This window comes from Stigmatopora nigra, unplaced genomic scaffold (assembly GCF_051989575.1).
Source record: "Stigmatopora nigra isolate UIUO_SnigA unplaced genomic scaffold, RoL_Snig_1.1 HiC_scaffold_24, whole genome shotgun sequence".
Classification (NCBI taxonomy): domain Eukaryota; kingdom Metazoa; phylum Chordata; class Actinopteri; order Syngnathiformes; family Syngnathidae; genus Stigmatopora; species Stigmatopora nigra.
In genome coordinates, this window is record NW_027551603.1 from 1,688,439 (window position 1) to 1,714,384 (window position 25,946).

General features: G+C 46.0%; 6 non-coding genes and 37 pseudogenes across 6 annotated transcripts; all 43 read right to left on the reverse strand.

Annotated features, from left to right (window-relative positions):
- Positions 1-911: 911 nt before the first annotated feature.
- LOC144188366 (5S ribosomal RNA) lies at positions 912-1,030 on the reverse strand (annotated as a pseudogene).
- A 56-nt stretch (positions 1,031-1,086) lies between these two features.
- LOC144188990 (5S ribosomal RNA) lies at positions 1,087-1,205 on the reverse strand (annotated as a pseudogene).
- Positions 1,206-1,261: 56 nt separating this feature from the next.
- Positions 1,262-1,380, reverse strand: LOC144190959 (5S ribosomal RNA; annotated as a pseudogene).
- Positions 1,381-1,436: 56 nt separating this feature from the next.
- On the reverse strand, positions 1,437-1,555 carry LOC144184939 (5S ribosomal RNA; annotated as a pseudogene).
- Positions 1,556-1,611: 56 nt separating this feature from the next.
- Positions 1,612-1,730, reverse strand: LOC144185507 (5S ribosomal RNA; annotated as a pseudogene).
- Positions 1,731-1,786: 56 nt separating this feature from the next.
- Positions 1,787-1,905, reverse strand: LOC144191906 (5S ribosomal RNA). Its single transcript, XR_013325019.1, has one exon. It is a non-coding gene; the product is annotated as a 5S ribosomal RNA (ribosomal RNA).
- Positions 1,906-1,961: 56 nt separating this feature from the next.
- LOC144187797 (5S ribosomal RNA) lies at positions 1,962-2,080 on the reverse strand (annotated as a pseudogene).
- A 3,427-nt stretch (positions 2,081-5,507) lies between these two features.
- LOC144190729 (5S ribosomal RNA) lies at positions 5,508-5,626 on the reverse strand (annotated as a pseudogene).
- A 56-nt stretch (positions 5,627-5,682) lies between these two features.
- Positions 5,683-5,801, reverse strand: LOC144189284 (5S ribosomal RNA; annotated as a pseudogene).
- Positions 5,802-5,857: 56 nt separating this feature from the next.
- Positions 5,858-5,976, reverse strand: LOC144184950 (5S ribosomal RNA; annotated as a pseudogene).
- A 56-nt stretch (positions 5,977-6,032) lies between these two features.
- LOC144183473 (5S ribosomal RNA) lies at positions 6,033-6,151 on the reverse strand (annotated as a pseudogene).
- A 56-nt stretch (positions 6,152-6,207) lies between these two features.
- LOC144181766 (5S ribosomal RNA) lies at positions 6,208-6,326 on the reverse strand. Its single transcript, XR_013324723.1, has one exon. It is a non-coding gene; the product is annotated as a 5S ribosomal RNA (ribosomal RNA).
- Positions 6,327-6,382: 56 nt separating this feature from the next.
- Positions 6,383-6,501, reverse strand: LOC144181883 (5S ribosomal RNA). The gene has a single exon (XR_013324726.1). It is a non-coding gene; the product is annotated as a 5S ribosomal RNA (ribosomal RNA).
- Positions 6,502-6,557: 56 nt separating this feature from the next.
- On the reverse strand, positions 6,558-6,676 carry LOC144187798 (5S ribosomal RNA; annotated as a pseudogene).
- Positions 6,677-10,103: 3,427 nt separating this feature from the next.
- On the reverse strand, positions 10,104-10,222 carry LOC144188662 (5S ribosomal RNA; annotated as a pseudogene).
- Positions 10,223-10,278: 56 nt separating this feature from the next.
- On the reverse strand, positions 10,279-10,397 carry LOC144184224 (5S ribosomal RNA; annotated as a pseudogene).
- A 56-nt stretch (positions 10,398-10,453) lies between these two features.
- Positions 10,454-10,572, reverse strand: LOC144188808 (5S ribosomal RNA; annotated as a pseudogene).
- A 56-nt stretch (positions 10,573-10,628) lies between these two features.
- LOC144189447 (5S ribosomal RNA) lies at positions 10,629-10,747 on the reverse strand (annotated as a pseudogene).
- Positions 10,748-10,803: 56 nt separating this feature from the next.
- Positions 10,804-10,922, reverse strand: LOC144189546 (5S ribosomal RNA; annotated as a pseudogene).
- A 56-nt stretch (positions 10,923-10,978) lies between these two features.
- LOC144184963 (5S ribosomal RNA) lies at positions 10,979-11,097 on the reverse strand (annotated as a pseudogene).
- Positions 11,098-11,153: 56 nt separating this feature from the next.
- LOC144183475 (5S ribosomal RNA) lies at positions 11,154-11,272 on the reverse strand (annotated as a pseudogene).
- A 56-nt stretch (positions 11,273-11,328) lies between these two features.
- LOC144181997 (5S ribosomal RNA) lies at positions 11,329-11,447 on the reverse strand. The gene has a single exon (XR_013324727.1). It is a non-coding gene; the product is annotated as a 5S ribosomal RNA (ribosomal RNA).
- Positions 11,448-11,503: 56 nt separating this feature from the next.
- On the reverse strand, positions 11,504-11,622 carry LOC144190269 (5S ribosomal RNA; annotated as a pseudogene).
- Positions 11,623-15,150: 3,528 nt separating this feature from the next.
- On the reverse strand, positions 15,151-15,269 carry LOC144183775 (5S ribosomal RNA; annotated as a pseudogene).
- A 56-nt stretch (positions 15,270-15,325) lies between these two features.
- Positions 15,326-15,444, reverse strand: LOC144182476 (5S ribosomal RNA; annotated as a pseudogene).
- A 56-nt stretch (positions 15,445-15,500) lies between these two features.
- On the reverse strand, positions 15,501-15,619 carry LOC144182286 (5S ribosomal RNA; annotated as a pseudogene).
- Positions 15,620-15,675: 56 nt separating this feature from the next.
- LOC144185687 (5S ribosomal RNA) lies at positions 15,676-15,794 on the reverse strand (annotated as a pseudogene).
- Positions 15,795-15,850: 56 nt separating this feature from the next.
- On the reverse strand, positions 15,851-15,969 carry LOC144184498 (5S ribosomal RNA; annotated as a pseudogene).
- A 56-nt stretch (positions 15,970-16,025) lies between these two features.
- LOC144189285 (5S ribosomal RNA) lies at positions 16,026-16,144 on the reverse strand (annotated as a pseudogene).
- A 56-nt stretch (positions 16,145-16,200) lies between these two features.
- Positions 16,201-16,319, reverse strand: LOC144189429 (5S ribosomal RNA; annotated as a pseudogene).
- Positions 16,320-16,645: 326 nt separating this feature from the next.
- On the reverse strand, positions 16,646-16,764 carry LOC144185715 (5S ribosomal RNA; annotated as a pseudogene).
- Positions 16,765-16,820: 56 nt separating this feature from the next.
- LOC144182115 (5S ribosomal RNA) lies at positions 16,821-16,939 on the reverse strand. Its single transcript, XR_013324729.1, has one exon. It is a non-coding gene; the product is annotated as a 5S ribosomal RNA (ribosomal RNA).
- Positions 16,940-16,995: 56 nt separating this feature from the next.
- Positions 16,996-17,114, reverse strand: LOC144187799 (5S ribosomal RNA; annotated as a pseudogene).
- Positions 17,115-20,537: 3,423 nt separating this feature from the next.
- Positions 20,538-20,656, reverse strand: LOC144187914 (5S ribosomal RNA; annotated as a pseudogene).
- A 56-nt stretch (positions 20,657-20,712) lies between these two features.
- On the reverse strand, positions 20,713-20,831 carry LOC144190741 (5S ribosomal RNA; annotated as a pseudogene).
- Positions 20,832-20,887: 56 nt separating this feature from the next.
- Positions 20,888-21,006, reverse strand: LOC144189286 (5S ribosomal RNA; annotated as a pseudogene).
- A 56-nt stretch (positions 21,007-21,062) lies between these two features.
- On the reverse strand, positions 21,063-21,181 carry LOC144184975 (5S ribosomal RNA; annotated as a pseudogene).
- A 56-nt stretch (positions 21,182-21,237) lies between these two features.
- On the reverse strand, positions 21,238-21,356 carry LOC144182427 (5S ribosomal RNA; annotated as a pseudogene).
- Positions 21,357-21,412: 56 nt separating this feature from the next.
- Positions 21,413-21,531, reverse strand: LOC144188288 (5S ribosomal RNA; annotated as a pseudogene).
- A 56-nt stretch (positions 21,532-21,587) lies between these two features.
- Positions 21,588-21,706, reverse strand: LOC144184986 (5S ribosomal RNA; annotated as a pseudogene).
- A 56-nt stretch (positions 21,707-21,762) lies between these two features.
- Positions 21,763-21,881, reverse strand: LOC144183476 (5S ribosomal RNA; annotated as a pseudogene).
- A 56-nt stretch (positions 21,882-21,937) lies between these two features.
- On the reverse strand, positions 21,938-22,056 carry LOC144182234 (5S ribosomal RNA). Its single transcript, XR_013324730.1, has one exon. It is a non-coding gene; the product is annotated as a 5S ribosomal RNA (ribosomal RNA).
- Positions 22,057-22,112: 56 nt separating this feature from the next.
- On the reverse strand, positions 22,113-22,231 carry LOC144187800 (5S ribosomal RNA; annotated as a pseudogene).
- Between the last annotated feature and the right edge of the window lie 3,715 nt (positions 22,232-25,946).

Consider the following 25,946-nt stretch of genomic DNA (forward strand, 5'->3'; position numbering starts at 1 on the left):
ATAAGATAACTTGGGCGCTCTCTGGTGGTTGTACGCACCTGGGCATCATGATGAAACGGTAAAGGCTTCCCAGGGCGACGTGCATAGCAGTGGTGGGGCGTATGAGTACGCTGCGGCTCTAACTCTTCTACCAGCTGTGGCTCATCTCTAGAAATGATGTGCCTGAGAGCCCCGCACCACGGTGTGTCCATTACAAAATTCCTAAACGATTCTGAGGGGTTTCTTATACATTCCAAGCAGTCCGGTGTCTTCGAGGTGGATGGTTTGCGTCGCCGAGTGCGTCGGCGCGAGCGTGGGTGGCGCTCCGCTGGGTCCATAATGGTTGGATCGTGCTGTTACGATTTCGCCGCGTAGTGCGACGCGATCGTAGGGTAAGTTGAACCCAGATGCAGAGTCGCCGAAGTAATTGGAAAGGTGAGGCAGATCTGTAGCTCTTGTTGGTTGATTTAATAAACGGGGTAACATAACTTAAACAACTTGGCTTGACCACTCATTACAAACGAACTGAACATGCGGCGTGGCGTCAATGGAAACAGCAATTACTACGAGGATTAACAGGAAACGAAACCAGAACTTAACCAGTCGATCCAACCGCGTCCACAGAAAATCATAATGCTTAAATACCAAAAATAATCTAATCACGTAATTAGTGACAGCTGATAGTTATCGTGACGTCATGCCAGGAAAGGCAATCCAACCACTCCTGACAGCTCTGAGTGATTTTGGATCCTTTGTTTCTCCCCCAAGTAATGAGGACATGTTCTTTTTAAGATAGCTCTCCATCTAAGTCCTACTATAGGTCCAGTCTTGGTAAAAGGTGCATGATGACAACTGATCTATCTGAAATCCAGAATTTGATCTGGATTTCAGATAGATCACCCATGAAATGTCGAAAAAGATGCGGGGTATGATGCTCACAGCACCTGGTATTCCTAAGCGGTCTCCCAATCAGGTACTAACCAGGCCGTACCATGCTTGGCTTCCGAGATCGAACGAGATCGGGCCTTTTCAGGGTGGTATGGCCGTGAGCGGTACTGCTCCTGCAGATGGACACCCATGAAATGTCGAAAAAGATGCGGGGTATGATGCTCACTGCACCTGGTATTCCCAAGCGGTCTCCCAATCAGGTACTAACCAGGCCGAACCATGCTTGGCTTCCGAGATCGGACGAGATCGGGCCTTTTCAGGGTGGTATGGCCGTGAGCGGTACTGCTTTTGCAGATGGACACCCATGAAATGTCGAAAAAGATGCGGGGTATGCTGCTCACAGCACCTGGTATTCCCAAGCGGTCTCCCAATCAGGTACTAAACAGGCCGAACCATACTTGGCTTCCGAGATCGGAGGAGATCGGGCCTTTTCAGGGTGGTATGGCCGTGAGCGGTACTGCTCTTGCAGATGGACACCCATGAAATGTCGAAAAAGATGCGGGGTATGATGCTCACAGCACCTGGTATTCCCAAGCGGTCTCCCAATCAGGTACTAACCAGGCCGAACCATGCTTGGCTTCCGAGATCGGACGAGATCGGGCCTTTTCAGGGTGGTATGGCCGTGAACGGTACTGCACTAGCAGATGGACACCCATGAAATGTCGAAAAAGATGCGGGGCATGGTTCTCACAGCACCTGGTATTCCCAAGCGGTCTCCCAATCTGGTACTAAACAAGTCTAACCATGCTTGGCTTCCGAAATCGGGCGAGATCGGGCCTTTTCAGGGTGGTATGGCCGTGAGCGGTACTGCTTTTGCAGATGGACACCCATGAAATGTCGAAAAAGATGCGGGGTATGATGCTCACAGCACCTGGTATTCCCAAGCGGTCTCCCAACCAGGTACTAACCAGGCCCAACCATGCTTGGCTTCCAAGATCGGACGAGATCGGGCCTTTTCAGGGTGGTATGGCCGTGAGCGGTACTGCACTAGCAGATGGACACCCATGAAATGTCGAAAAAGATGCGGGGCATGATGCTCACAGCACCTGGTATTCCCAAGCGGTCTCCCAATCAGGTACTAACCAGGCCGAACCATGCTTGGCTTCCGAGATCGGACGAGATCAGGCCTTTTCAGGGTGGTATGGCCGTGAGCGGTACTGCTCTTGCAGATGGACACCCATGAGCTAAAGTATTAATTCGACCTTCTACACCTGCTACCCAAATCAATTGGGATTTGACATTATTCAAAGTCAGTTGGAATATTCAGGTTATAAAAGAGGGGGGAAAAGGCAGGAATATATACAGCTATGTTTTACTTTTGTGCATTTCAGGCCAAATTGGTATTTGTCTTTGAGTCAGCAATAATAACAAAGGAGTAAAGTCAGCTTGATTGCAGTAAGACTTTTTGCACTCTATACACTCAATTTTCACATGTTGTTTTACTTCTGGACGCTGCAAATGGACTGCACATCTGTTGCATCGTGTGTATATATGTGTATTACCGTACTTTGAATTTTGATTTAAACCTTTACAACCCAACTACCTCAGATCAAGCAATTATAATGTAAAGTAGTAGATGTTTAAAAAAAGCACCAAATGCAAAAAGATAACAAAATAACAATACTAAATAGTCAAATAAGCAACTCCATTATTCTTTTAGAGAAAATATCTCAGCGGGGTCAAGTCATTCAATTCAAATCGACTGGTAATCAGATTCATATAAAGACTAACTGATTGGGTGCAATGTTGTAGTGGCAGCACAACTAAATGAAATCACTGAATTTAAATGGGATTTATAAGTGTTTTCACATTTTATACTGTAAAACAAAAAATCACATAGGATTTATGGTTAAACACTGGAGCTACAGAATTTTACCAGAAATTACATTCAATTGGTATAGCACTTCAATAACCACCAATTTATTGGAACACTATTGTAGATTTTTCATTTCACTGAAACTAAAATTATATTGCTCCACCACCACATGCACACACCCCTTTTTTACTGTATAACTCTAGCAACCACAAGTATTTTATTTTTATTTTTTTAAGAAGAAAATGACTGACTATTCTTCTGTCTGTTCAGATATCACTACTTTTACATGATAAGAGAAGTAATTTTTAAAGAAGGCTCAGCAAAATACCCAGCATTCAATAGTACTGGCATGCTGGATCTTGCAAACTACACTCCTCAACTGCACGGAAAAAAAATAGAAAAAAACAGTCATACATTGTCTGCAGTACTTTCCACTCATTCGCTTACACTTTGTACTCCATCCTTTCTACACAAAAAGCATCATCCCGCTGTTACAGAGTAAAGAAGGTTGCACAGAGTCCTTTTCTTGCTGTTCTGTCTCTTTAGAACAGAAGGACACTTTGCGCTTCACAGAATGCAAGTCTACAAGTACTGCTGCTTAGATGTGGTTGAATGTTAGGCCCCTAAGAAATACATGTGAAGCAACAGCAATGCTTTACAAGGTGTCTATTGTTTATATAAATAAACATAAAACAGGTTACGAAAACATGCTGTAAAATCCAAATCATATTTTATCATAGTTTCACATGCTTAAACTAATAGTAATTGTTTAGTATAAATGATCGTCATGTGAAAGACATTGTTTAGTATTCTTTCATTCATTCATTCTCTCAACCGCTTATCCTCACAAGGGTCACGGGGGGTGCTAAGGCCTATCCCAGCTATCTACGGGCACCAGGCGGGGGACAAAAGAATGAACATAATTTAAAGTAATTGCTCTACAGTTGTACTGCATACCGGAGGTCATTTAATTCATTCAGATCAAGAACCTCAAATAACATATCGGCTGGTATTGTTGGAGATGGAAATCCAACTCATTTTATCTCTGAGGGCTAGCTGCGAATGCACTTGCATTATGTCAGTAAAATTCTAGAAATCATAGCGAAAGGGTTATTTTTCAAGAAAATCTGTTCCCGAAAGACCGACAAATTGTCTTTATTTGATGCTCTTGTCAGGAGAGGTTGGATTGCCTTTCCTGGCATGACGTCACGATAACTATCAGCTGTCACTAATTACGTGATTAGATTATTTTTGGCGTCACTGGACAAGGTCCAAGTGGACATGGGGAAGCTGGAGCACCTCTTTGAGTCCAGGGCCAAAGAGACGCCATGGGCCAAGAAAGCGCCAGAGAGCAAAAAGTCCAAGATCCTGGTTCTGGACTCCAAGCGGAGCACCGCCATCAACATCGGGATGACGGTCCTGCCCGCCGTTCACGTCATCAAGAGCGCCATCCTCAACTTTGACGACTTTGCCATCAACAAGGAGGGTGTGGAGAAGATCCTGAGCATGACGCCCACAGAGGAGGAGAAGCAGAAGATCCGCGAGGCTCGCTCGGCCAATCCCGACGTTCCCCTGGGGACGGCCGAGGAATTCCTCTCGGGCCTGGCTTCCGTCAGCGCCTTGACCCCCCGCCTGCAGCTGTGGTCTTTCAAACTCAACTATGAGGCACTCGAGCAGGAGATCGCCGAGCCCCTGTTTGACCTGAAGTTGGGCATGGAGCAGCTGGCCGGCAACCGGACCTTCAAGAAGATCCTGGCCACGCTGCTGGCCGTGGGGAACTTCCTCAACGGGTGTCCTCCTCACCAGAATCTTCAGGCTCCCTCCATGGTGAATCAATTCCTCTGGGCATAGGCATAAGATAACTTGGGCGCTCTCTGGTGGTTGTACGCACCTGGGCATCATGATGAAACGGTAAAGGCTTCCCAGGGCGACGTGCATAGCAGTGGTGGGGCGTATGAGTACGCTGCGGCTCTAACTCTTCTACCAGCTGTGGCTCATCTCTAGAAATGATGTGCCTGAGAGCCCCGCACCACGGTGTGTCCATTACAAAATTCCTAAACGATTCTGAGGGGTTTCTTATACATTCCAAGCAGTCCGGTGTCTTCGAGGTGGATGGTTTGCGTCGCCGAGTGCGTCGGCGCGAGCGTGGGTGGCGCTCCGCTGGGTCCATAATGGTTGGATCGTGCTGTTACGATTTCGCCGCGTAGTGCGACGCGATCGTAGGGTAAGTTGAACCCAGATGCAGAGTCGCCGAAGTAATTGGAAAGGTGAGGCAGATCTGTAGCTCTTGTTGGTTGATTTAATAAACGGGGTAACATAACTTAAACAACTTGGCTTGACCACTCATTACAAACGAACTGAACATGCGGCGTGGCGTCAATGGAAACAGCAATTACTACGAGGATTAACAGGAAACGAAACCAGAACTTAACCAGTCGATCCAACCGCGTCCACAGAAAATCATAATGCTTAAATACCAAAAATAATCTAATCACGTAATTAGTGACAGCTGATAGTTATCGTGACGTCATGCCAGGAAAGGCAATCCAACCACTCCTGACAGCTCTGAGTGATTTTGGATCCTTTGTTTCTCCCCCAAGTAATGAGGACATGTTCTTTTTAAGATAGCTCTCCATCTAAGTCCTACTATAGGTCCAGTCTTGGTAAAAGGTGCATGATGACAACTGATCTATCTGAAATCCAGAATTTGATCTGGATTTCAGATAGATCACCCATGAAATGTCGAAAAAGATGCGGGGTATGATGCTCACAGCACCTGGTATTCCCAAGCGGTCTCCCAATCAGGTACTAACCAGGCCGAACCATGCTTGGCTTCCGAGATCGGACGAGATCGGGCCTTTTCAGGGTGGTATGGCCGTGAGCGGTACTGCTTTTGCAGATGGACACCCATGAAATGTCGAAAAAGATGCGGGGTATGCTGCTCACAGCACCTGGTATTCCCAAGCGGTCTCCCAATCAGGTACTAAACAGGCCGAACCATGCTTGGCTTCCGAGATCGGAGGAGATCGGGCCTTTTCAGGGTGGTATGGCCGTGAGCGGTACTGCTCTTGCAGATGGACACCCATGAAATGTCGAAAAAGATGCGGGGTATGATGCTCACAGCACCTGGTATTCCCAAGCGGTCTCCCAATCAGGTACTAACCAGGCCGAACCATGCTTGGCTTCCGAGATCGGACGAGATCGGGCCTTTTCAGGGTGGTATGGCCGTGAACGGTACTGCACTAGCAGATGGACACCCATGAAATGTCGAAAAAGATGCGGGGCATGGTTCTCACAGCACCTGGTATTCCCAAGCGGTCTCCCAATCTGGTACTAAACAAGTCTAACCATGCTTGGCTTCCGAGATCGGGCGAGATCGGGCCTTTTCAGGGTGGTATGGCCGTGAGCGGTACTGCTTTTGCAGATGGACACCCATGAAATGTCGAAAAAGATGCGGGGTATGATGCTCACAGCACCTGGTATTCCCAAGCGGTCTCCCAACCAGGTACTAACCAGGCCCAACCATGCTTGGCTTCCAAGATCGGACGAGATCGGGCCTTTTCAGGGTGGTATGGCCGTGAGCGGTACTGCTTTTGCAGATGGACACCCATGAAATGTCGAAAAAGATGCGGGGTATGATGCTCACAGCACCTGGTATTCCCAAGCGGTCTCCCAACCAGGTACTAACCAGGCCCAACCATGCTTGGCTTCCAAGATCGGACGAGATCGGGCCTTTTCAGGGTGGTATGGCCGTGAGCGGTACTGCATTAGCAGATGGACACCCATGAAATGTCGAAAAAGATGCGGGGTATGATGCTCACAGCACCTGGTATTCCCAAGCGGTCTCCCAATCAGGTACTAACCAGGCCGAACCATGCTTGGCTTCCGAGATCGGACGAGATCAGGCCTTTTCAGGGTGGTATGGCCGTGAGCGGTACTGCTCTTGCAGATGGACACCCATGAGCTAAAGTATTAATTCGACCTTCTACACCTGCTACCCAAATCAATTGGGATTTGACATTATTCAAAGTCAGTTGGAATATTCAGGTTATAAAAGAGGGGGGAAAAGGCAGGAATATATACAGCTATGTTTTACTTTTGTGCATTTCAGGCCAAATTGGTATTTGTCTTTGAGTCAGCAATAATAACAAAGGAGTAAAGTCAGCTTGATTGCAGTAGGACTTTTTGCACTCTATACACTCAATTTTCACATGTTGTTTTACTTCTGGACGCTGCAAATGGACTGCACATCTGTTGCATCGTGTGTATATATGTGTATTACCGTACTTTGAATTTTGATTTAAACCTTTACAACCCAACTACCTCAGATCAAGCAATTATAATGTAAAGTAGTAGATGTTTAAAAAAAGCACCAAAAGCAAAAAGATAACAAAATAACAATACTAAATAGTCAAATAAGCAACTCCATTATTCTTTTAGAGAAAATATGTCAGCGGGGTCAAGTCATTCAATTCAAATCGACTGGTAATCAGATTCAATTAAAGACTAACTGATTGGGTGCAATGTTGTAGTGGCAGCACAACTAAATGAATTCACTGAATTTAAATGGGATTTATAAGTGTTTTCACATTTTATACTGTAAAACAAAAAATCACATAGGATTTATGGTTAAACACTGGAGCTACAGAATTTTACCAGAAATTACATTCAATTGGTATAGCACTTCAATAACCACCAATTTATTGGAACACTATTGTAGATTTTTCATTTCACTGAAACTAAAATTATATTGCTCCACCACCACATGCACACACCCCTTTTTTACTGTATAACTCTAGCAACCACAAGTATTTTATTTTTATTTTTTTAAGAAGAAAATGACTGACTATTCTTCTGTCTGTTCAGATATCACTACTTTTACATGATAAGAGAAGTAATTTTTAAAGAAGGCTCAGCAAAATACCCAGCATTCAATAGTACTGGCATGCTGGATCTTGCAAACTACACTCCTCAACTGCACGGAAAAAAAATAGAAAAAAACAGTCATACATTGTCTGCAGTACTTTCCACTCATTCGCTTACACTTTGTACTCCATCCTTTCTACACAAAAAGCATCATCCCGCTGTTACAGAGTAAAGAAGGTTGCACAGAGTCCTTTTCTTGCTGTTCTGTCTCTTTAGAACAGAAGGACACTTTGCGCTTCACAGAATGCAAGTCTACAAGTACTGCTGCTTAGATGTGGTTGAATGTTAGGCCCCTAAGAAATACATGTGAAGCAACAGCAATGCTTTACAAGGTGTCTATTGTTTATATAAATAAACATAAAACAGGTTACGAAAACATGCTGTAAAATCCAAATCATATTTTATCATAGTTTCACATGCTTAAACTAATAGTAATTGTTTAGTATAAATGATCGTCATGTGAAAGACATTGTTTAGTATTCTTTCATTCATTCATTCTCTCAACCGCTTATCCTCACAAGGGTCACGGGGGGTGCTAAGGCCTATCCCAGCTATCTACGGGCACCAGGCGGGGGACAAAAGAATGAACATAATTTAAAGTAATTGCTCTACAGTTGTACTGCATACCGGAGGTCATTTAATTCATTCAGATCAAGAACCTCAAATAACATATCGGCTGGTATTGTTGGAGATGGAAATCCAACTCATTTTATCTCTGAGGGCTAGCTGCGAATGCACTTGCATTATGTCAGTAAAATTCTAGAAATCATAGCGAAAGGGTTATTTTTCAAGAAAATCTGTTCCCGAAAGACCGACAAATTGTCTTTATTTGATGCTCTTGTCAGGAGAGGTTGGATTGCCTTTCCTGGCATGACGTCACGATAACTATCAGCTGTCACTAATTACGTGATTAGATTATTTTTGGCGTCACTGGACAAGGTCCAAGTGGACATGGGGAAGCTGGAGCACCTCTTTGAGTCCAGGGCCAAAGAGACGCCATGGGCCAAGAAAGCGCCAGAGAGCAAAAAGTCCGAGATCCTGGTTCTGGACTCCAAGCGGAGCACCGCCATCAACATCGGGATGACGGTCCTGCCCGCCGTTCACGTCATCAAGAGCGCCATCCTCAACTTTGACGACTTTGCCATCAACAAGGAGGGTGTGGAGAAGATCCTGAGCATGACGCCCACAGAGGAGGAGAAGCAGAAGATCCGCGAGGCTCGCTCGGCCAATCCCGACGTTCCCCTGGGGACGGCCGAGGAATTCCTCTCGGGCCTGGCTTCCGTCAGCGCCTTGACCCCCCGCCTGCAGCTGTGGTCTTTCAAACTCAACTATGAGGCACTCGAGCAGGAGATCGCCGAGCCCCTGTTTGACCTGAAGTTGGGCATGGAGCAGCTGGCCGGCAACCGGACCTTCAAGAAGATCCTGGCCACGCTGCTGGCCGTGGGGAACTTCCTCAACGGGTGTCCTCCTCACCAGAATCTTCAGGCTCCCTCCATGGTGAATCAATTCCTCTGGGCATAGGCATAAGATAACTTGGGCGCTCTCTGGTGGTTGTACGCACCTGGGCATCATGATGAAACGGTAAAGGCTTCCCAGGGCGACGTGCATAGCAGTGGTGGGGCGTATGAGTACGCTGCGGCTCTAACTCTTCTACCAGCTGTGGCTCATCTCTAGAAATGATGTGCCTGAGAGCCCCGCACCACGGTGTGTCCATTACAAAATTCCTAAACGATTCTGAGGGGTTTCTTATACATTCCAAGCAGTCCGGTGTCTTCGAGGTGGATGGTTTGCGTCGCCGAGTGCGTCGGCGCGAGCGTGGGTGGCGCTCCGCTGGGTCCATAATGGTTGGATCGTGCTGTTACGATTTCGCCGCGTAGTGCGACGCGATCGTAGGGTAAGTTGAACCCAGATGCAGAGTCGCCGAAGTAATTGGAAAGGTGAGGCAGATCTGTAGCTCTTGTTGGTTGATTTAATAAACGGGGTAACATAACTTAAACAACTTGGCTTGACCACTCATTACAAACGAACTGAACATGCGGCGTGGCGTCAATGGAAACAGCAATTACTACGAGGATTAACAGGAAACGAAACCAGAACTTAACCAGTCGATCCAACCGCGTCCACAGAAAATCATAATGCTTAAATACCAAAAATAATCTAATCACGTAATTAGTGACAGCTGATAGTTATCGTGACGTCATGCCAGGAAAGGCAATCCAACCACTCCTGACAGCTCTGAGTGATTTTGGATCCTTTGTTTCTCCCCCAAGTAATGAGGACATGTTCTTTTTAAGATAGCTCTCCATCTAAGTCCTACTATAGGTCCAGTCTTGGTAAAAGGTGCATGATGACAACTGATCTATCTGAAATCCAGAATTTGATCTGGATTTCAGATAGATCACCCATGAAATGTCGAAAAAGATGCGGGGTATGATGCTCACAGCACCTGGTATTCCCAAGCGGTCTCCCAATCAGGTACTAACCAGGCCAAACCATGCTTGGCTTCCGAGATCGGACGAGATCGGGCCTTTTCAGGGTGGTATGGCCGTGAGCGGTACTGCACTAGCAAATGGACACCCATGAAATGTCGAAAAAGATGCGGGGTATGATGCTCACAGTACCTGGTATTCCCAAGCGGTCTCCCAATCAGGTACTAACCAGGCGGAACCATGCTTGGCTTCCGAGATCGGACGAGATCGGTTCTTTTCAGGGTGGTATGGCCGTGAACGGTACTGCACTAGCAGATGGACACCCATGAAATGTCGAAAAAGATGCGGGGTATGATGCTCACAGCACCTGGTATTCCCAAGCGGTCTCCCAATCAGGTACTAAACAGGCCGAACCATGCTTGGCTGCCGAGATCGGACGAGATCGGGCCTTTTCAGGGTGGTATGGCCGTGAGCGGTACTGCACTTACAGATGGACACCCATGAAATGTCGCAAAAGATGCGGGGTATGATGCTCACAGCACCTGGTATTCCCAAGCGGTCTCCCAACCAGGTACTAACCAGGCCGAACTATGCTTGACTTCCGAGATCGGACGAGATCGGGCCTTTTCAGGGTGGTACGGCCGTAAGCGGTACTGCTCTTGCAGATGGACACCCATGAAATGTCGAAAAAGATGCGGGGTATGATGCTCACAGCACCTGGTATTCCCAAGCGGTCTCCCAATCAGGTACTAACCAGGCCGAACTATGCTTGGCTTCCGAGATCGAACGAGATCGGGCCTTTTCAGGGTGGTATGGCTGTGAGCGGTACTGCACTTGCAGATGGACACCCATGAAATGTCGAAAAAGATGCGGGGTATGATGCTCACAGCACCTGGTATTCCCAAGCGGTCTCCCAATCAGGTACTAACCAGGCCGAACCATGCTTGGCTTCCGAGATCGGACGAGATCGGGCCTTTTCAGGGTGGTATGGCCGTGAACGGTACTGCACTAGCAGATGGACACCCATGAAATGTCGAAAAAGATGCGGGGCATGGTTCTCACAGCACCTGGTATTCCCAAGCGGTCTCCCAATCTGGTACTAAACAAGTCTAACCATGCTTGGCTTCCGAGATCGGGCGAGATCGGGCCTTTTCAGGGTGGTATGGCCGTGAGCGGTACTGCTTTTGCAGATGGACACCCATGAAATGTCGAAAAAGATGCGGGGTATGATGCTCACAGCACCTGGTATTCCCAAGCGGTCTCCCAACCAGGTACTAACCAGGCCCAACCATGCTTGGCTTCCAAGATCGGACGAGATCGGGCCTTTTCAGGGTGGTATGGCCGTGAGCGGTACTGCACTAGCAGATGGACACCCATGAAATGTCGAAAAAGATGCGGGGCATGATGCTCACAGCACCTGGTATTTCCAAGCGGTCTCCCAATCAGGTACTAACCAGGCCGAACCATGCTTGGCTTCCGAGATCGGACGAGATCAGGCCTTTTCAGGGTGGTATGGCCGTGAGCAGTACTGCTCTTGCAGATGGACACCCATGAGCTAAAGTATTAATTCGACCTTCTACACCTGCTACCCAAATCAATTGGGATTTGACATTATTCAAAGTCAGTTGGATTATTCAGGTTATAAAAGAGGGGGGAAAAGGCAGGAATATATACAGCTATGTTTTACTTTTGTGCATTTCAGGCCAAATTGGTATTTGTCTTTGAGTCAGCAATAATAACAAAGGAGTAAAGTCAGCTTGATTGCAGTAAGACTTTTTGCACTCTATACACTCAATTTTCACATGTTGTTTTACTTCTGGACGCTGCAAATGGACTGCACATCTGTTGCATCGTGTGTATATATGTGTATTACCGTACTTTGAATTTTGATTTAAACCTTTACAACCCAACTACCTCAGATCAAGCAATTATAATGTAAAGTAGTAGATGTTTAAAAAAAGCACCAAATGCAAAAAGATAACAAAATAACAATACTAAATAGTCAAATAAGCAACTCCATTATTCTTTTAGAGAAAATATCTCAGCGGGGTCAAGTCATTCAATTCAAATCGACTGGTAATCAGATTCAATTAAAGACTAACCGATTGGGTGCAATGTTGTAGTGGCAGCACAACTAAATGAATTCACTGAATTTAAATGGGATTTATAAGTGTTTTCACATTTTATACTGTAAAACAAAAAATCACATAGGATTTATGGTTAAACACTGGAGCTACAGAATTTTACCAGAAATTACATTCAATTGGTATAGCACTTCAATAACCACCAATTTATTGGAACACTATTGTAGATTTTTCATTTCACTGAAACTAAAATTATATTGCTCCACCACCACATGCACACACCCCTTTTTTACTGTATAACTCTAGCAACCACAAGTATTTTATTTTTATTTTTTTAAGAAGAAAATGACTGACTATTCTTCTGTCTGTTCAGATATCACTACTTTTACATGATAAGAGAAGTAATTTTTAAAGAAGGCTCAGCAAAATACCCAGCATTCAATAGTACTGGCATGCTGGATCTTGCAAACTACACTCCTCAACTGCACGGAAAAAAATAGAAAAAAACAGTCATACATTGTCTGCAGTACTTTCCACTCATTCGCTTACACTTTGTACTCCATCCTTTCTACACAAAAAGCATCATCCCGCTGTTACAGAGTAAAGAAGGTTGCACAGAGTCCTTTTCTTGCTGTTCTGTCTCTTTAGAACAGAAGGACACTTTGCGCTTCACAGAATGCAAGTCTACAAGTACTGCTGCTTAGATGTGGTTGAATGTTAGGCCCCTAAGAAATACATGTGAAGCAACAGCAATGCTTTACAAGGTGTCTATTGTTTATATAAATAAACATAAAACAGGTTACGAAAACATGCTGTAAAATCCAAATCATATTTTATCATAGTTTCACATGCTTAAACTAATAGTAATTGTTTAGTATAAATGATCGTCATGTGAAAGACATTGTTTAGTATTCTTTCATTCATTCATTCTCTCAACCGCTTATCCTCACAAGGGTCACGGGGGGTGCTAAGGCCTATCCCAGCTATCTACGGGCACCAGGCGGGGGACAAAAGAATGAACATAATTTAAAGTAATTGCTCTACAGTTGTACTGCATACCGGAGGCCATTTAATTCATTCAGATCAAGAACCTCAAATAACATATCGGCTGGTATTGTTGGAGATGGAAATCCAACTCATTTTATCTCTGAGGGCTAGCTGCGAATGCACTTGCATTATGTCAGTAAAATTCTAGAAATCATAGCGAAAGGGTTATTTTTCAAGAAAATCTGTTCCCGAAAGACCGACAAATTGTCTTTATTTGATGCTCTTGTCAGGAGAGGTTGGATTGCCTTTCCTGGCATGACGTCACGATAACTATCAGCTGTCACTAATTACGTGATTAGATTATTTTTGGCGTCACTGGACAAGGTCCAAGTGGACATGGGGAAGCTGGAGCACCTCTTTGAGTCCAGGGCCAAAGAGACGCCATGGGCCAAGAAAGCGCCAGAGAGCAAAAAGTCCGAGATCCTGGTTCTGGACTCCAAGCGGAGCACCGCCATCAACATCGGGATGACGGTCCTGCCCGCCGTTCACGTCATCAAGAGCGCCATCCTCAACTTTGACGACTTTGCCATCAACAAGGAGGGTGTGGAGAAGATCCTGAGCATGACGCCCACAGAGGAGGAGAAGCAGAAGATCCGCGAGGCTCGCTCGGCCAATCCCGACGTTCCCCTGGGGACGGCCGAGGAATTCCTCTCGGGCCTGGCTTCCGTCAGCGCCTTGACCCCCCGCCTGCAGCTGTGGTCTTTCAAACTCAACTATGAGGCACTCGAGCAGGAGATCGCCGAGCCCCTGTTTGACCTGAAGTTGGGCATGGAGCAGCTGGCCGGCAACCGGACCTTCAAGAAGATCCTGGCCACGCTGCTGGCCGTGGGGAACTTCCTCAACGGGTGTCCTCCTCACCAGAATCTTCAGGCTCCCTCCATGGTGAATCAATTCCTCTGGGCATAGATCCTGGCCACGCTGCTGGCCGTGGGGAACTTCCTCAACGGGTGTCCTCCTCACCAGAATCTTCAGGCTCCCTCCATGGTGAATCAATTCCTCTGGGCATAGGCATAAGATAACTTGGGCGCTCTCTGGTGGTTGTACGCACCTGGGCATCATGATGAAACGGTAAAGGCTTCCCAGGGCGACGTGCATAGCAGTGGTGGGGCGTATGAGTACGCTGCGGCTCTAACTCTTCTACCAGCTGTGGCTCATCTCTAGAAATGATGTGCCTGAGAGCCCCGCACCACGGTGTGTCCATTACAAAATTCCTAAACGATTCTGAGGGGTTTCTTATACATTCCAAGCAGTCCGGTGTCTTCGAGGTGGATGGTTTGCGTCGCCGAGTGCGTCGGCGCGAGCGTGGGTGGCGCTCCGCTGGGTCCATAATGGTTGGATCGTGCTGTTACGATTTCGCCGCGTAGTGCGACGCGATCGTAGGGTAAGTTGAACCCAGATGCAGAGTCGCCGAAGTAATTGGAAAGGTGAGGCAGATCTGTAGCTCTTGTTGGTTGATTTAATAAACGGGGTAACATAACTTAAACAACTTGGCTTGACCACTCATTACAAACGAACTGAACATGCGGCGTGGCGTCAATGGAAACAGCAATTACTACGAGGATTAACAGGAAACGAAACCAGAACTTAACCAGTCGATCCAACCGCGTCCACAGAAAATCATAATGCTTAAATACCAAAAATAATCTAATCACGTAATTAGTGACAGCTGATAGTTATCGTGACGTCATGCCAGGAAAGGCAATCCAACCACTCCTGACAGCTCTGAGTGATTTTGGATCCTTTGTTTCTCCCCCAAGTAATGAGGACATGTTCTTTTTAAGATAGCTCTCCATCTAAGTCCTACTATAGGTCCAGTCTTGGTAAAAGGTGCATGATGACAACTGATCTATCTGAAATCCAGAATTTGATCTGGATTTCAGATAGATCACCCATGAAATGTCGAAAAAGATGCGGGGTATGATGCTCACAGCACCTGGTATTCCCAAGCGGTCTCCCAATCAGGTACTAACCAGGCCGTACCATGCTTGGCTTCCGAGATCGAACGAGATCGGGCCTTTTCAGGGTGGTATGGCCGTGAGCGGTACAGCTCCTGCAGATGGACACCCATGAAATGTCGAAAAAGATGCGGGGTATGATGCTCACTGCACCTGGTATTCCCAAGCGGTCTCCCAATCAGGTACTAACCAGGCCGAATCATGCTTGGCTTCCGAGATCGGAGGAGATCGGGCCTTTTCAGGGTGGTATGGCCGTGAGCGGTACTGCTTTTGCAGATGGACACCCATGAAATGTCGAAAAAGATGCGGGGTATGCTGCTCACAGCACCTGGTATTCCCAAGCGGTCTCCCAATCAGGTACTAAACAGGCCGAACTATGCTTGGCTTCCGAGATCGGAGGAGATCGGGCCTTTTCAGGGTGGTATGGCCGTGAACGGTACTGCACTAGCAGATGGAGACCCATGAAATGTCGAAAAAGATGCGGGGCATGGTTCTCACAGCACCTGGTATTCCCAAGCGGTCTCCCAATCTGGTATTAAACAAGTCTAACCATGCTTGGCTTCCGAGATCGGGCGAGATCGGGCCTTTTCAGGGTGGTATGGCCGTGAGCGGTACTGCTCCTGCAGATGGACACCCATGAAATGTCGAAAAAGATGCGGGGTATGATGCTCACTGCACCTGGTATTCTCAAGCGGTCTCCCAATCAGGTACTAACCAGGCCGAACCATACTTGGCTTCCAAGATCGGACGAGATCGGGCCTTTTCAGGGTGGTATGGCCGTGAGCGGTACTGCTTTTGCAGATGGACACCCATGAAATGTCGAAAAAGATGCGGGGTATGCTGCTCACAGCACCTGGTATTCCCAAGCGGTCTCCCAATCAGGTACTAAACAGGCCGAACCATGCTTGGCTTCCGAGATCGGAGGAGATCGGGCCTTTTCAGGGTGGTATGGCCGTGAGCGGTACTGCTCTTGCAGATGGACACCCATGAAATGTCGAAAAAGATGCGGGGTATGATGCTCACAGCACCTGGTATTCCCAAGCGGTCTCCCAATCAGGTACTAACCAGGCCGAACCATGCTTGGCTTCCGAGATCGGACGAGATCGGGCCTTTTCAGGGTGGTATGGCCGTGGACGGTACTGCACTAGCAGATGGACACCCATGAAATGTCGAAAAAGATGCGGGGCATGGTTCTCACAGCACCTGGTGGGAGACAAAGTTGGAAACCTTCACGTGGTGTCTCCTGAGAGGCCGCTCGCTGCGGCCTGCGAATTCCAACAAATACCACTCAGAGCTGCCAACAAGGACCGTGGCACCCTACGTTTTTCATCCAGCCGGAGACATTTGACTGCCCCTCACCTCCGACTACCCCCCGGATGAAATAATCCGCGTTCCAGTGGCAGCTCTAGCGCTATCTGAGGGCAATCCTCAGGCGCTTGTAGTGCAAAAACAAAACAAACAAACAAACAGCACCTGGTATTCCCAAGCGGTCTCCCAATCTGGTACTAAACAAGTCTAACCATGCTTGGCTTCCGAGATCGGGCGAGATCGGGCCTTTTCAGGGTGGTATGGCCGTGAGCGGTACTGCTTTTGCAGATGGACACCCATGAAATGTCGAAAAAGATGCGGGGTATGATGCTCACAGCACCTGGTATTCCCAAGCGGTCTCCCAACCAGGTACTAACCAGGCCCAACCATGCTTGGCTTCCAAGATCGGACGAGATCGGGCCTTTTCAGGGTGGTATGGCCGTGAGCGGTACTGCACTAGCAGATGGACACCCATGAAATGTTGAAAAAGATGTGGGGTATGATGCTCACAGCACCTGGTATTCCCAAGCGGTCTCCCAATCAGGTACTAACCAGGCCGAACCATGCTTGGCTTCCGAGATCGGACGAGATCAGGCCTTTTCAGGGTGGTATGGCCGTGAGCGGTACTGCTCTTGCAGATGGACACCCATGAGCTAAAGTATTAATTCGACCTTCTACACCTGCTACCCAAATCAATTGGGATTTGACATTATTCAAAGTCAGTTGGAATATTCAGGTTATAAAAGAGGGGGGAAAAGGCAGGAATATATACAGCTATGTTTTACTTTTGTGCATTTCAGGCCAAATTGGTATTTGTCTTTGAGTCAGCAATAATAACAAAGGAGTAAAGTCAGCTTGATTGCAGTAAGACTTTTTGCACTCTATACACTCAATTTTCACATGTTGTTTTACTTCTGGACGCTGCAAATGGACTGCACATCTGTTGCATCGTGTGTATATATGTGTATTACCGTACTTTGAATTTTGATTTAAACCTTTACAACCCAACTACCTCAGATCAAGCAATTATAATGTAAAGTAGTAGATGTTTAAAAAAAGCACCAAATGCAAAAAGATAACAAAATAACAATACTAAATAGTCAAATAAGCAACTCCATTATTCTTTTAGAGAAAATATCTCAGCGGGGTCAAGTCATTCAATTCAAATCGACTGGTAATCAGATTCAATTAAAGACTAACTGATTGGGTGCAATGTTGTAGTGGCAGCACAACTAAATGAATTCACTGAATTTAAATGGAATTTATAAGTGTTTTCACATTTTATACTGTAAAACAAAAAATCACATAGGATTTATGGTTAAACACTGGAGCTACAGAATTTTACCAGAAATTACATTCAATTGGTATAGCACTTCAATAACCACAAATTTATTGGAACACTATTGTAGATTTTTCATTTCACTGAAACTAAAATTATATTGCTCCACCACCACATGCACACACCCCTTTTTTACTGTATAACTCTAGCAACCACAAGTATTTTATTTTTATTTTTTTAAGAAGAAAATGACTGACTATTCTTCTGTCTGTTCAGATATCACTACTTTTACATGATAAGAGAAGTAATTTTTAAAGAAGGCTCAGCAAAATACCCAGCATTCAATAGTACTGGCATGCTGGATCTTGCAAACTACACTCAACTGCACGGAAAAAAATAGAAAAAAACAGTCATACATTGTCTGCAGTACTTTCCACTCATTCGCTTACACTTTGTACTCCATCCTTTCTACACAAAAAGCATCATCCCGCTGTTACAGAGTAAAGAAGGTTGCACAGAGTCCTTTTCTTGCTGTTCTGTCTCTTTAGAACAGAAGGACACTTTGCGCTTCACAGAATGCAAGTCTACAAGTACTGCTGCTTAGATGTGGTTGAATGTTAGGCCCCTAAGAAATACATGTGAAGCAACAGCAATGCTTTACAAGGTGTCTATTGTTTATATAAATAAACATAAAACAGGTTACGAAAACATGCTGTAAAATCCAAATCATATTTTATCATAGTTTCACATGCTTAAACTAATAGTAATTGTTTAGTATAAATGATCGTCATGTGAAAGACATTGTTTAGTATTCTTTCATTCATTCATTCTCTCAACCGCTTATCCTCACAAGGGTCACGGGGGGTGCTAAGGCCTATCCCAGCTATCTACGGGCACCAGGCGGGGGACTAAAGAATGAACATAATTTAAAGTAATTGCTCTACAGTTGTACTGCATACCGGAGGTCATTTAATTCATTCAGATCAAGAACCTCAAATAACATATCGGCTGGTATTGTTGGAGATGGAAATCCAACTCATTTTATCTCTGAGGGCTAGCTGCGAATGCACTTGCATTATGTCAGTAAAATTCTAGAAATCATAGCGAAAGGGTTATTTTTCAAGAAAATCTGTTCCCGAAAGACCGACAAATTGTCTTTATTTGATGCTCTTGTCAGGAGAGGTTGGATTGCCTTTCCTGGCATGACGTCACGATAACTATCAGCTGTCACTAATTACGTGATTAGATTATTTTTGGCGTCACTGGACAAGGTCCAAGTGGACATGGGGAAGCTGGAGCACCTCTTTGAGTCCAGGGCCAAAGAGACGCCATGGGCCAAGAAAGCGCCAGAGAGCAAAAAGTCCGAGATCCTGGTTCTGGACTCCAAGCGGAGCACCGCCATCAACATCGGGATGACGGTCCTGCCCGCCGTTCACGTCATCAAGAGCGCCATCCTCAACTTTGACGACTTTGCCATCAACAAGGAGGGTGTGGAGAAGATCCTGAGCATGACGCCCACAGAGGAGGAGAAGCAGAAGATCCGCGAGGCTCGCTCGGCCAATCCCGACGTTCCCCTGGGGACGGCCGAGGAATTCCTCTCGGGCCTGGCTTCCGTCAGCGCCTTGACCCCCCGCCTGCAGCTGTGGTCTTTCAAACTCAACTATGAGGCACTCGAGCAGGAGATCGCCGAGCCCCTGTTTGACCTGAAGTTGGGCATGGAGCAGCTGGCCGGCAACCGGACCTTCAAGAAGATCCTGGCCACGCTGCTGGCCGTGGGGAACTTCCTCAACGGGTGTCCTCCTCACCAGAATCTTCAGGCTCCCTCCATGGTGAATCAATTCCTCTGGGCATAGGCATAAGATAACTTGGGCGCTCTCTGGTGGTTGTACGCACCTGGGCATCATGATGAAACGGTAAAGGCTTCCCAGGGCGACGTGCATAGCAGTGGTGGGGCGTATGAGTACGCTGCGGCTCTAACTCTTCTACCAGCTGTGGCTCATCTCTAGAAATGATGTGCCTGAGAGCCCCGCACCACGGTGTGTCCATTACAAAATTCCTAAACGATTCTGAGGGGTTTCTTATACATTCCAAGCAGTCCGGTGTCTTCGAGGTGGATGGTTTGCGTCGCCGAGTGCGTCGGCGCGAGCGTGGGTGGCGCTCCGCTGGGTCCATAATGGTTGGATCGTGCTGTTACGATTTCGCCGCGTAGTGCGACGCGATCGTAGGGTAAGTTGAACCCAGATGCAGAGTCGCCGAAGTAATTGGAAAGGTGAGGCAGATCTGTAGCTCTTGTTGGTTGATTTAATAAACGGGGTAACATAACTTAAACAACTTGGCTTGACCACTCATTACAAACGAACTGAACATGCGGCGTGGCGTCAATGGAAACAGCAATTACTACGAGGATTAACAGGAAACGAAACCAGAACTTAACCAGTCGATCCAACCGCGTCCACAGAAAATCATAATGCTTAAATACCAAAAATAATCTAATCACGTAATTAGTGACAGCTGATAGTTATCGTGACGTCATGCCAGGAAAGGCAATCCAACCACTCCTGACAGCTCTGAGTGATTTTGGATCCTTTGTTTCTCCCCCAAGTAATGAGGACATGTTCTTTTTAAGATAGCTCTCCATCTAAGTCCTACTATAGGTCCAGTCTTGGTAAAAGGTGCATGATGACAACTGATCTATCTGAAATCCAGAATTTGATCTGGATTTCAGATAGATCACCCATGAAATGTCGAAAAAGATGCAGGGTATGATGCTCACAGCACCTGGTATTCCCAAGCGGTCTCCCAATCAGGTACTAACCAGGCCGCACCATGCTTGGCTTCCGAGATCGAACGAGATCGGGCCTTTTCAGGGTGGTATGGCCGTGAGCGGTACTGCACTAGCAGATGGACACCCATGAAATGTCGAAAAAGATGCGGGGTATGATGCTCACAGCACCTGGTATTCCCAAGCGGTCTCCCAATCAGGTACTAACCAGGCCGAACCATGCTTGGCTTCCGAGATCGGACGAGATCGGGCCTTTTCAGGGTGGTATGGCCGTGAGCGGTACTGCTTTTGCAGATGGACACCCATGAAATGTCGAAAAAGATGCGGGGTATGCTGCTCACAGCACCTGGTATTCCCAAGCGGTCTCCCAATCAGGTACTAAACAGGCCGAACCATGCTTGGCTTCCGAGATCGGAGGAGATCGGGCCTTTTCAGGGTGGTATGGCCGTGAGCGGTACTGCTCTTGCAGATGGACACCCATGAAATGTCGAAAAAGATGCGGGGTATGATGCTCACAGCACCTGGTATTCCCAAGCGGTCTCCCAATCAGGTACTAACCAGGCCGAACCATGCTTGGCTTCCGAGATCGGACGAGATCGGGCCTTTTCAGGGTGGTATGGCCGTGAACGGTACTGCACTAGCAGATGGAGACCCATGAAATGTCGAAAAAGATGCGGGGCATGGTTCTCACAGCACCTGGTATTCCCAAGCGGTCTCCCAATCTGGTACTAAACAAGTCTAACCATGCTTGACTTCCGAGATCGGGCGAGATCGGGCCTTTTCAGGGTGGTATGGCCGTGAGCGGTACTGCTTTTGCAGATGGACACCCATGAAATGTCGAAAAAGATGCGGGGTATGATGCTCACAGCACCTGGTATTCCCAAGCGGTCTCCCAACCAGGTACTAACCAGGCCGAACTATGCTTGGCTTCCGAGATCGAACGAGATCGGGCCTTTTCAGGGTGGTATGGCTGTGAGCGGTACTGCACTTGCAGATGGACACCCATGAAATGTCGAAAAAGATGCGGGGTATGATGCTCACAGCACCTGGTATTCCCAAGCGGTCTCCCAATCAGGTACTAACCAGGCCGAACCATGCTTGGCTTCCGAGATCGGACGAGATCGGGCCTTTTCAGGGTGGTATGGCCGTGAACGGTACTGCACTAGCAGATGGAGACCCATGAAATGTCGAAAAAGATGCGGGGCATGGTTCTCACAGCACCTGGTATTCCCAAGCGGTCTCCCAATCTGGTACTAAACAAGTCTAACCATGCTTGGCTTCCGAGATCGGGCGAGATCGGGCCTTTTCAGGGTGGTATGGCCGTGAGCGGTACTGCTTTTGCAGATGGACACCCATGAAATGTCGAAAAAGATGCGGGGTATGATGCTCACAGCACCTGGTATTCCCAAGCGGTCTCCCAACCAGGTACTAACCAGGCCCAACCATGCTTGGCTTCCAAGATCGGACGAGATCGGGCCTTTTCAGGGTGGTATGGCCGTGAGCGGTACTGCACTAGCAGATGGACACCCATGAAATGTCGAAAAAGATGCGGGGTATGATGCTCACAGCACCTGGTATTCCCAAGCGGTCTCCCAATCAGGTACTAACCAGGCCGAACCATGCTTGGCTTCCGAGATCGGACGAGATCAGGCCTTTTCAGGGTGGTATGGCCGTGAGCGGTACTGCTCTTGCAGATGGACACCCATGAGCTAAAGTATTAATTCGACCTTCTACACCTGCTACCCAAATCAATTGGGATTTGACATTATTCAAAGTCAGTTGGAATATTCAGGTTATAAAAGAGGGGGGAAAAGGCAGGAATATATACAGCTATGTTTACTTTTGTGCATTTCAGGCCAAATTGGTATTTGTCTTTGAGTCAGCAATAATAACAAAGGAGTAAAGTCAGCTTGATTGCAGTAAGACTTTTTGCACTCTATACACTCAATTTTCACATGTTGTTTTACTTCTGGACGCTGCAAATGGACTGCACATCTGTTGCATCGTGTGTATATATGTGTATTACCGTACTTTGAATTTTGATTTAAACCTTTACAACCCAACTACCTCAGATCAAGCAATTATAATGTAAAGTAGTAGATGTTTAAAAAAAGCACCAAATGCAAAAAGATAACAAAATAACAATACTAAATAGTCAAATAAGCAACTCCATTATTCTTTTAGAGAAAATATCTCAGCGGGGTCAAGTCATTCAATTCAAATCGACTGGTAATCAGATTCAATTAAAGACTAACTGATTGGGTGCAATGTTGTAGTGGCAGCACAACTAAATGAATTCACTGAATTTAAATGGGATTTATAAGTGTTTTCACATTTTATACTGTAAAACAAAAAATCACATAGGATTTATGGTTAAACACTGGAGCTACAGAATTTTACCAGAAATTACATTCAATTGGTATAGCACTTCAATAACCACCAATTTATTGGAACACTATTGTAGATTTTTCATTTCACTGAAACTAAAATTATATTGCTCCACCACCACATGCACACACCCCTTTTTTACTGTATAACTCTAGCAACCACAAGTATTTTATTTTTATTTTTTTAAGAAGAAAATGACTGACTATTCTTCTGTCTGTTCAGATATCACTACTTTTACATGATAAGAGAAGTAATTTTTAAAGAAGGCTCAGCAAAATACCCAGCATTCAATAGTACTGGCATGCTGGATCTTGCAAACTACACTCCTCAACTGCACGGAAAAAAAATAGAAAAAAACAGTCATACATTGTCTGCAGTACTTTCCACTCATTCGCTTACACTTTGTACTCCATCCTTTCTACACAAAAAGCATCATCCCGCTGTTACAGAGTAAAGAAGGTTGCACAGAGTCCTTTTCTTGCTGTTCTGTCTCTTTAGAACAGAAGGACACTTTGCGCTTCACAGAATGCAAGTCTACAAGTACTGCTGCTTAGATGTGGTTGAATGTTAGGCCCCTAAGAAATACATGTGAAGCAACAGCAATGCTTTACAAGGTGTCTATTGTTTATATAAATAAACATAAAACAGGTTACGAAAACATGCTGTAAAATCCAAATCATATTTTATCATAGTTTCACATGCTTAAACTAATAGTAATTGTTTAGTATAAATCAGTGATTTTCAACCACTGTGCCGCGGCACACTAGTGTGCCGTGAGAGATCCTCAGGTGTGCCGTGAGAAATTATCCAATATCCTTTTTTTTAAATTAACATTTATTAATAGATTTCTGCAAATATGATGTCATTGTCCAATGTCCGTGCTGCAAAGGCTGGCAGCGTAATGTAATATTTGTCCGTGTGGCAACACGTAGTTGATTGACACGTTCCGCCAAGAAAATTAGTGATGCACCGTGGTGACAGTCATGGAGAAGTTTTTAAAAAGGACAACTGCAAACTCCGAACTGCGCCCTGGACAAGATTCTGACCCGGATAAAGGCCCTAGTATGAGTGGTGGAGAAAACAAAGCAAAGACGGTGAGCTCAAGGCAATATAGTAAAAGCTATCTTTCGTTTGGATTTACTTTCACCGGGGATGAGACGACACCTATTCCGTTATGCCTGGTGTGTGGCGAGAAGCTATCCAACAGCGCCATGGTGCCAAGCAAGCTTAAACGCCATCTCCAAACGAAACACCCGTCGCTTCAAAACAAGCCGATAGACTATTTTGTTCGCCTGCATGTAAACACAGAGAAACAGGCAACGTTTATGAGAAAAACCACAAAGGTAAATGAGAAAGCGCTCAAAGCTAGTTACCTAGTCGCAGAACTTGTTGCTAAATCAAAAAAGCCGCACACTGTGGCAGAGACATTAATACTACCTGCCTGTAAAGCCATTGTCAACGAGATGCTCGGCCCTGGTGCGGCTAAAGACATAGATAAAGTCCCGCTCTCTGATAACACAATTGCCAGGCGTATTGATGACATGTCTACAGACATCGAAAGCCATGTTTTGGAAAAGATACGCATCAGTAGGAAATTTGCGTTGCAAGTTGACGAGTCTACGGATATTAGTGGACATTCTCAGCTCTTGGCCAATGTGCGTTTTGTGGATGGTGATGCCATTAGAGAAAACTTCCTATTTTGCAAGACACTGCCAGAAAAAACAACTGGAGAGGAAATTTTTCGGGTCACATCGGAATATCTTGACCAGGGAGGACTTACGTGGGAAAACTGCACAAGTGTGTGCACTGATGGAGCTGCAGCCATGGTCGGGCGCACCAAAGGCTTCGTGAGTAGAGTGAAGGAAAGAAACCCAGATCTGATTATTACGCACTGTTTTTTGCACCGTGAGGCCCTCGTTGCGAAGACTTTACCAGTAGAACTGGTTCCTGTGTTGGACGATGTGGTGCGCATGGTGAACTTTGTGAAGACACGACCTCTGAAAAGCCGTATATTCGCATCTCTGTGTGAGGAAATGGGAGCGGAGCATAAAGCCTTATTGCTCCATACGGAGGTCCGATGGTTGTCGCGCGGTAAGGTGCTGACCCGTGTGTATGAGCTGCGAGAGGAACTTAAAATGTTTCTGACAAATGAGAGGTCTGATTACTCAAATCAGTTTGCAAGTGATGAGTGGTGCGCAAAGTTGGCATACCTGGCTGATATATTTCATCATCTTAATGAACTGAACACAAGGATGCAGGGCCGAAATGAAAACCTGCTTACAAGCACAGATAAAATAAATGGATTCCGTTTAAAGGTGCACCTCTGGCAACAACATGTGCAACGTGCCAACCTGGAGATGTTCCCACTCACAGACAAACAGCAAAGCAACACTGCTGCACTGTCTGAAGTAATAGGTAAACATTTGAAAAGTCTTGAGGAGAAGTTGTCATTTTATTTCTCTTCAGCCTCCACTGAATGCTTTGACTGGGTTAGGGACCCATACAGCTCGGCATCAGTTGTTCGAAAGGACATGACTTTACAAGAGCAGGAGGAACTAACTGAACTGAGACAGGATCGTGGTTTAAAACTAAGATTTGCTGATCTTCCTTTGGACAGTTTTTGGTTGACTGCTGCCAAGGAGTTCCCCATTCTGGCCAACAAAGCTGTTCTGACATTGCTCCCATTTTCCACAACATATCTGTGTGAGCTGAGCTTTTCAAGCCTAACTGCTATAAAAACTAAAAACAGAGAGAGACTGAGAGCTGTTGAAGAAGAGCTTCGTGTGTGTCTTTCTACTATTCCTGCCAGGATATCGGCTTTGTGTTCATCTAAACAGGCCCAGGTTTCACACTGACTGAGTATAAATAAATTGAGAAATTATATTGTAATTAAATATACTATACAGAGTGTCATTTTGTAAAATCTTTGGTTAGTGGTGTGCCACAAATTTTTCCAATGTAAAAAAATGTGCCGTGGCTCAAAAAAGGTTGAAAAACACTGGTAT